The sequence below is a fragment of the Triticum aestivum genome, chromosome 3B (assembly GCF_018294505.1).
Source record: "Triticum aestivum cultivar Chinese Spring chromosome 3B, IWGSC CS RefSeq v2.1, whole genome shotgun sequence".
NCBI classification, from domain to species: Eukaryota; Viridiplantae; Streptophyta; class Magnoliopsida; order Poales; family Poaceae; genus Triticum; species Triticum aestivum.
In genome coordinates, this window is record NC_057801.1 from 550402326 (window position 1) to 550411760 (window position 9435).

Below are 9435 nucleotides of genomic sequence, written 5' to 3' on the forward strand. Positions count from 1 at the left end.
GTAGTCCGGCAGAAGGGTCTTCCCCTTCTTGGACCCTCCGGCTTCCCCAATTGGGGCGGCCTTTCTCTTCTTTCCTCCCCCCGTTGGAGGGGGAGAGTCATCTTCTTGTTCTTCCTCCTCCCCGTCTTCGGAGGCGGAGGGTGCGTTGGGGCCGTCGGGCAAATCCGACGACGCCGGGTGCCGGGAACTCTTTCGGGTCCCCGTGGCCTTCTCCTTGGCCTTCTTCTCTGGCACCACGTGAGGTGCCGGAACCAGTAGCTTCGCTAAGTGTGCGTCTACTGGGCCTTCCGGCCAAGGGGCCGGACAGTCAAACTGTCCGGATGTCCTCTTCCAGTCCTGTCAAAGGAACGGGAGTTTAGATCCCACATAAAGTCACACTATGAAATTCGGGTATCCCGTAAGGGACTAAATGTAAGCTTACCTCGGAGGCTTGACGTTTGGCGCAGAATCCGCGATCCTCGGTGACGGGAGGGGAGACCTCGGAACTCTTGAAAAGCACCTTCCAGGCGTCTTCGTGCTTCGTTTCGAAGAGCCGGGATAGAGTCTGGTGCCGGGCCGGGTCGAACTCCCACAAATTGAAGTCCCGTCATTGACACGGGAGGATCCGGCGGAAGAGCATGACCTGGACCACGTTGAAAAGCTTGACCTTCTTGGTCACCAGGTCACGGACGCAGGTTTGGAGTCCGGTCACCTCTTCCGGATTGCCCCACGATAGGCCCGTCTCTTTCCAAGATGTGAGCCGGGTGGGGATGCCGGATCGGAATTCGGGGGCCGCTGCCCATTTAGGGTCACGCAGCTCGGTGATATAAAACCACCCCGATTGCCACTCTTTGATGGTTTCCATGAAGGCACCCTCGAGCCAGGTGATGTTGGCTATCTTGCCCACCATGGCACCTCCGCATGCCGCCTGTCGGCCTTGCACGACCTTCGGCTTGACGCTGAAGATCTTCAGCCATAGGCCAAAGTGGGGCTGGATGCGGAAGAAGGCCTCGCACACGACGATAAACGCCGAGATATTGAGGATGAAGTTCGGGGCCAGATCGTGGAAGTCCAGGTCGTAGTAGAACATGAGCCCCGGACGAATGGGTGAAGAGGAAAACCCAGTCCGCGGAGGAAATGGGGAAGAAAAACGACCCTCTCATGGGGCCTGGGGTGGGGATGAGTTGCCCCGCATCTGGAAGCCGGTGCGCAATGTCGTTAGACAAGTATCCGGCCTTCCTCAGGTTTTTGATTTGTCCCTCCGTGACAGAGGAGGCCATCCATCTACCTCCCACTCCGGACATGGCTGGAGAAGGTTGAGGTGGGAAGTGCGGGCTTGGGCGTTGGAGCTCGAGCGCGCAGGGACGGCTAAGTAGAGGAGGAAAAGGGCGTGAATGGAAAGGACAGATTCTTATCCCCTTATATGGGCGGCGAAAACTAGGAGCCCCCCACCGACCTAATAAAACTCGCTTATCTCCCAAGTGCCGCGGTTAATGGCACGGTTGGGTTACCCACACCCGTATTGATGAGAATCCCGGAATAAGGGGACACAATCTCTGCTTGACAAGACGTGCCAAGGAAACCTCCTCGCTAAACGCGCTGAGGTGGAACAATAAAATGAATAAAAGCCTAGCCGTGGCATGATGTCACACCGCGGAATACATCGGCAGATCCGATTGATACAAATATTATTCTCTCTACGATGGAATGTGGAACTTATTTTGCAGAGCCGGACACTACCCTGGTGTTCAACATCTTCTATGAAATATTTGGAGGAGGAACCCGCCTTGCAATGCCGAAGACAACTTGCATGCCGGACTCGTCGTCATTGAAGCCTGGTTCAGGGGCTACTGAGGGAGTCCTGGATTAGGGGGTGTCCGGATGGCCGGACTAAGACCTTTGGCCGGACTCTCGGACTATGAAGATACAAGATTGAAGAGTCCGTCCCGTGTCTAGATGGGACTTTCCTTGGCGTGGAAGGCAAGCTTGGCGATACGATATTAAGATCTCCTCCCATTGTAACCGACTCCGGTGTCTATATAAACCGGAGAGTTTTAGTCCGTAGGACAAACAACAATCATACCATAGGCTAGCTCCTAGGGTTTAGCCACTCCGATCTCGTGGTAGATCTACTCTTGTACTACCCATATCATCAATATTAATCAAGTAGGAGTAGGGTTTTACCTCCATCGAGAGGGCCCGAACCTGGGTAAAAACATCGTGTCCCTTGTCTCCTGTTACCATCCGCCTAGACGCACAGTTCGGGACCCCCTACCCAAGATCCGCCGGTTTTGACACCGACAGGAATCCTTGGAGTTGTAGTCGTACTTGATGAAGTAGAACTTGACGTTGTCTTTGGAACCCACTTGACCAAGGCCTTAGGAGCTTCTTCAAATGCATCAATCTCCTCTTGAAGCTTGTCCTTGCCTTTTTGCTTGTGGTCTTGTGGTGGAAGATCATCTTGAGCTTGTGTCCCCTTGAAGGAAGTAGGATCATACTTCTCTTGTTGAGGAACAAACTTAGTCTTGGGGTATTGATCTTCTTCCCACTCAACTCCATTGGCATTGAACTTTCGTTCAAAACCAACACCTTGGTTCTTCCGGTGCCTTCCTTGCTTGCGCACAATTTCCTCAAATTGCTTACTCCCGGCAAGGCTCTTGTAAACACCTTTCTCTATAATTCCCTTCAATAAGCTATTTTCTTGCTCAAGTGTAACTTGGCTAAGAGAATCATTAGTGGAATCAAGAGAACTACTAGGAGCAACAATATTGGATTTAGCATGATTATTGTTACTACTAGAGGAAGAATCTTTCTTGTTCTTGTTAATGGACTTGACTTGAGGCATGTAAGTTGATAAGAGTAAACGCTTGGCAATGTAAGAAGAACTTTTCTTACGGAAATCATCATTGATTGCCTTTAAGAACTCATGCTCTTGCTCAAGGTTGAGCTTTTCAAAGCGTAACTTCTCATGAGCCCTTAAAAGTTCTCGATGATCTTCTAAGATAGTTTCATGAGCTAACTTAAGAGTGTTTAGTTCTTTAGTTAGAATCTCAATCTTCTCCTTATCATTGTCATTCATTTTATCTTGATTAGCATGATTAATCGACGTTTCATCATAGTATTCATCACTAGAGTTGTCAACAAGTAAATCATCATCACCTAACAAGTCATCTTCATCACTATTGAAATCAACATACTCGGGGTGTGTTACCTTAGGGCCTTTAGCCATGAAGCATCTTCCAAGTCCTTCATTTGGTGAATCAAATATGTCATAGGAGTTGGTTGACACAAGTGCTAGACCGGCAACACCTTCATCTTGAGTATGTTCGGAGTCAGAGTGATAGCTTCTCTCGGAGTGATTGTCAGAGTCGGAGCCGGATACCCATTCACCAACATGAGCTTGATGTCTTCGTTTTGTGTAGCTCCTTGATGACTTGTCCTTCCTTTTCGAATCCTTGCTTCTCCGGGATGTTCTTCATTCATAACGATCATCTCTCCTCCTCCTCTCTCTTGGTGGTGATTCTTCTCTTCTGCTTCTCCTCTTGGGTGATTCTTCTCCTCTTTTGTGGGGTGCCGTACACTCATTGGAATAGTGTCCGGGTCTCCCACAATTGTAGCAATTTCGCTCTCGACTAGAAGATCTTTTGTCATTGTAGGACCTTGACTTGGAGCTTCTCTCTCTGCTTCTACTCTTGTAAAATTTGTTGAAGTTCTTCACCATTAAGCTCAATTCTTCATTGAAGGTTTGCTTCTCACTTGATGATGTAGGAGCTTCACATGAGGCTTTGTAGGCACCACTTTACTTGTTGTGAAGTTCCTCCTTATCCTTGAGTGACATCTCATGAGCAACAATTCTTCCAATGACCTCTGTTGGCTTGAGATTCTTGTAATTGGGCATCATTTGGATCAATGTGCACACGGTATCATATTTTCCATCCAATGCTCTTAGGATCTTCTTGATGATGAATTTCTCGGTCATCTCTTCACTTCCTAAGCCCGCAATCTCATTTGTGATAAGAGCAAGCCTAGAGTACATTTCAGCGACACCTTCACCATCCTTTATTTTGAACTTGTCAAGTTGACTTTGGAGCACATCCAATTTGGATTCCTTGATGGAGTCGGTTCCTTCATGCATATCAATCAAAGTATCCCAAATTTCCTTTTCATTCTCAAGACGGCTGATTTTGTTGAATTCTTCGGGGCACAGTCCGTTGAAGAGGATATCACAAGCTTGAGCATTGTATTGCAGCATCTTCAACTCATCCGCGCTAGCTTCACGGTTCGGTTCTCTCGCATAAAAGTATTCACCTTGCAAGCCAATACACACAATAGCCCAAACGGCGGGGTTATGTCCGAGAATATGCATTTTCATCTTATGCTTCCAACTAGCAAAATTGGTACCATCAAAGTAAGGACCTCTACGGTGATAATTTCCCTCACTAGACGTCATACTCTCCTAGGTTGTGAAACCAAGGCTATGACCACCAAAAGCTATGGAAATCAAAGCAAATGGAGACCAAAGCTCTGATACCTCTTGTAGGATCGGAAGTATGTCTAGAGGGGGGTGATTAGACTACTTGACCAATTAAAAACTTATCCTTTTCCCAATTTTAGTCTTTGGCAGATTTTAGCTATCTTAGCACAAGTCAAGCAATCTTCACACAATTCAAGCAAGCATGCAAAGAGTATATGAGCAATGAAAAGTAAAGCATGCAACTTGCAAGAACGTAAAGGAAAGGGATTGGAGGATTCAAACGCAATTGGAGACACAGATGTTTTTGTCGTGGTTCCGATAGGTGGTGCTATCGTACATCCACCTTGATGGAGACTTCAACCCACGAAGGGTAACGGCTGCGCGAGTCCACGGAGGGCTCCACCCACGAAGGGTCCACGAAGAAGCAACCTTGTCTATCCCACCATGGCCGTCGCCCATGAAGGACTTGCCTCACTAGCGGTAGATCTTCACGAAGTAGGCGATCTCCTTGCCCTTACAAACTCCTTGGTTCAACTCCACAATCTTGTCCGAGGCTCCCAAGTGACACCTAGTCAATCTAGGAGACACCACTCTCCAAGAAGTAACAAATGGTATGTTGATGATGAACTCCTTGCTCTTGTGCTTCAAATGATAGTCTCCCCAACACTCAGCTCTCTCTCACAGAATTTGGATCTGGTGGAAAGAAGATTTCAGTGGAAAGCAACTTGGGGAAGGCTAGAGATCAAGATTCATATGGTAGGAATGATATATCTTGGCCGCAACACATGAGTAGGTGGTTCTCTCTCAGAAACGGTAAGTTGGAAGTGTAGGTTTGTTCTGATGGCTCTCTCCACGAATGAAGACGAGGTGGAGGGGTATATATAGCCTCCACACAAAATCTAAGCATTACACACAATTTACCAATCTCGGTGGGACCGAATCGACAAACTCGGTCAGACCGATTTAGTTAACCTAGTGACCGTTAGGATTTTCGGTGGGACCGACATGCAACTCGATAGGACCGATATGGTTAGGGTTAGGGCATAACATAATCTTGGTGAGACCGATTACACAAACTCGGTGAGACCGATTTTGGTAATAAGCTAACCAGAGAGTTGGTTAGGTAAACTCAGTGGGACCGGTTCGCTCATTTCGATGAGACCGAAATGTTATGAAAAGGAAACAGAGAGTTTACACTGCAATCTCGGTGGGACCGATCGCTCATCTCGGTGAGACCGAAAAGTTACAAAGGGAAACAGAGAGATTACAATCCCATCTCGGTGAGACCGAGATCCCTATCGATGAGACCGATTTGCCTAGGGTTTGTGGCAGTGGCTATGACATCTGAACTCGGTGGCGCCGGGTAGAAAGAATCTGTGGGGCCGAGTTTGACTTTTGGTTTGGGTCATACGTGGATATGAGAAAGTAGTTGAGGGTTTTTGGAGCATATCACTAAGCACTATGGAGCAAGAAACTCATTAAACAACACCTCATCCCTCCTTGATAGTATTGGCTTTTCCTATAGACTCAATGTGATCTTGGATCACTAAAATATAAAATGTAGAGTCTTGAGCTTTTGAGCTTGAGCCAATCCTTTTATCCTTAGTATCTTGAGGGATCCACTTTCCTTATCCATGCCGTGCCATTCATTGAGCTTTTCCTGAAATGTTCGTCTTGGAATGATGTTAGATCAATGAGCTATATGTTGTTAGGAATTACCAAAACCACCTAGGGATAGTTGCACTTTCAGTAAGACGTTTTTTGACACTAGTTGGCGTGTACAAAAAATGGCAAAAACATACCCAAAATTTCTTAATCCACGCCAAAAACTAATACCTAGTGCCAAAAATTTCTTACTAGTGCTATTGTTTACAGTATAATGCAATCCCATAATGTTCCATAATGGTAGTACTAGTACTAGTAAATAAAGCCTCACCCCTTCGTCGAGGAACGGTCTACAGTTGGAAGGGACGAGGCCCTGCGGTTACTACGCTCTTATCTCCTCCTTGCCAGTTCCCCTCCCCCTGAAGAGAAGGCAGTTCGTCGTTGTTCCCATGGATTCGCCAGGCGGTTCTCCTCCTCGTCGGGGCTGGGAGACCTTGGACGATGATCCTCTGGGAGAAATCGCACGCCGCTCCGACATCCTCACCGCCGCAAGACTCGGTGCTTCTTGCACCAACTTTTTCAAGACGCTGCTTAAACAGGCTTGGGAAAAGGCCATGCTTGTTGGTCTTCCATGCGTCCTCGAGGAGAAGGTTCTTCTATGGGACAATCCTTCGAACAGTCCACCGCTCCCTGGCCATGGTTGCACGTTGACTCTGCTAGAGTTGCCAGCGTTGAGATGTAGTCGGATTTTGTCCGATGAGCAGGTCAGTAATGGAGTTTGATCATGTAGTACTTAGTTATTCTATTTCCATCCCGTAATTTCTCCGCTGCCCACTGTCTTATATATAGGTCTGGGTCGGTGCCAACAAATATTGGCTTGCATACCTCCGGCCGAATACCACCATCATTTTGCACAACATCCACAGCAGTGCGGCCGTTCCGGTAGACCCCTTCTCTACCATTGGGATCGGCCTTCTGGACTGGCTCGGCTTGAATACGTATGATGATGCCTACATGAGTGAAGAAGATAGCAATTGCGGACCCGCCAACAAAGCGACGCGACTACGATGATTACTATCTCATCGCGGTGTTCGACATAAGGATTGCCATCAATGCAAGAGGAAGTAACGGCAGAGGCTGGCGCATGTTGGCGGCGGCAGATTTGTACCCCTACACGTTCGAAGACGTCGTGCGCCATCTAGGCTGCATCTTCGTGGTGACAAGCCAGGTGACTTGTTTCATATGGTTGCCATCCTACGGTATGGGAGATTACAAATGGAATGCACAAACCATCATTTTGCATCCCTAACGGTACTCCATTATTTTGCAGGGACCAGTCATCCCCCGATCAAAATAAGATCGCCGATCCTGGATGTGCATTTGCATCCGCGATTCGGTCTAACCTGGAACCTTGTAGCTGACTTTGGCATATTGGGATCAACTATCTTAGCAGTCGTTACCCATGGTACCACTGATGTGCAACATGGTCACACAATCTACCACGATCGGACCGTCACCATCTACGCAGGTATTCCATTTTTTAACCCTCTCGCCTTCTCTTTCATTGTTGTACTAGTAGTATACTTAATAGTACTAGTAGGAGTACTTTTTACCTTGGAGGACGCGTATAGCTAGCTAGGCCCTTGAAGACTTGAACCCATTAGCTGCCACCATTTTTGTTTTTCCATGTCTTACTATCTCATCCATGTATCCAAGAGTGTGGCTATATATAATAAGCCGGTTATTTTACTTCCTCTATACCGCAGTAGTACTATTTGCTGCACAGTATTACTGACTGCCATATTTGAGCACAACATTATTATGCATGGACCTTGACTATGTATGTCACCATGTGTCCAGATCTGGGATGCCGTGTGTACCAGATGAACGGCGTCGAGTTTGACCCCCGTGATGCTACGTGGGTGCCGAGGAACACTCTTGGAGAATACTCGCTTTTCATTGGGGACAACTACCCCATTGTGAAGAGGATGCCACCTTCCGTGCATGACACGGAAGGCCTGCTGTTCATGAAGCATGGTTGTGTCTTCATTGCACACTGCCGGATGAACGACATGCTGGGACACGCTATCCCTGATTTATGCCACTTCAGCTTGGATGAGTCTCCATCGTGTGGAACCGGACTAGAAAGCTGCGACAATGATTCCCGTTGCCCACCGCTATGGATCATGCCATCCATGAAGAGCACCTGGGACTGGAACCTGGAGGAGGACATGTAGCCCGTCTATAACGTGTAAGTGGAGTACGGTAATTGTGAACGGTAGCGCTGTGAATATATGTGGACTAGTCGTGCACAAATTTATCACATGAATTGGAGATGAACTTGTGTGGCATAGTGGCATTTGTCCTTTAGAATTTATTACTAGTAAATGTGTTATGTGTACGTGCAACTTGTGTGGTTGTTGCACGGGCTCCAACATGCTCTTTGAGAAAAAAAGGTGGCACAACTTTGGATATACGTGACGTGGTGGCATCATACAGTAGCATCGTTCGCTATAGTTGTAGTACACTCCTACTAGGACAACAACTCCTATAATACCTTGCGCTTGGCTCTTTGCCTCTTCGGGAGGTTCAATAGTTCGTACTCGTGTGAACCTTGCACTTGGCTCTTCGCCTCTTCGGAAGGTCCAAAAATGATGATACTATAGTACAATATGCTTCTGGCAATCTGACACTGATTGAACTGCTGCACGTCCATTGTGAGGGCGAGGGCGAGGGCGAGGGAGAGGGAGAGGGCGCTGTAGTCAAAACACTCTCCTCGTCCTGCAAACCACCGCGCGCGTGGGCGAGGGAGAGGCGTAGTAAGAAAGCTTCTCCTCATTCGGCGAGTTTACGGGACACATCAAAGCAGTACTAGTACTAGTAGTAGTCCATACTGCATCCTTTCCGATTAATATGGCTTAATTTGAAATGAGAAAAATACACTGGCGGTCAACTTATGTAACAATACGCTCTTTACGGTCACTATATATAGTTTTGCGGTGATTATACGATCACTAGCTCATCGTAGAGCACCGTATTGCACCCTACTGACCGGCCACATAGTTGACGTGGTACTTTGTTGACTGGTTAAATTGTCACCTGGTTTCTGGGTCCCACCTGTCAGTTGGCAGAGCAAAGAAATCAGTTAAACAAAACTTTACGCGGGCATGACACGAGTCCAACCCTTGCGCGCGAACCGCCCTAGCTGTGTATGTGAGTGCATGCACGTGTACTCCCTCGGTCTTCCAACAAAGAGTGTACATCGGCTATAAGGCTGGTCATAGTGGAGAGTAACATATACTAGTATCATGCATATGATACTAGTGTATGATACTACATCTATAGTGCATAGTATCATAAAGTAGTATCATAGATGG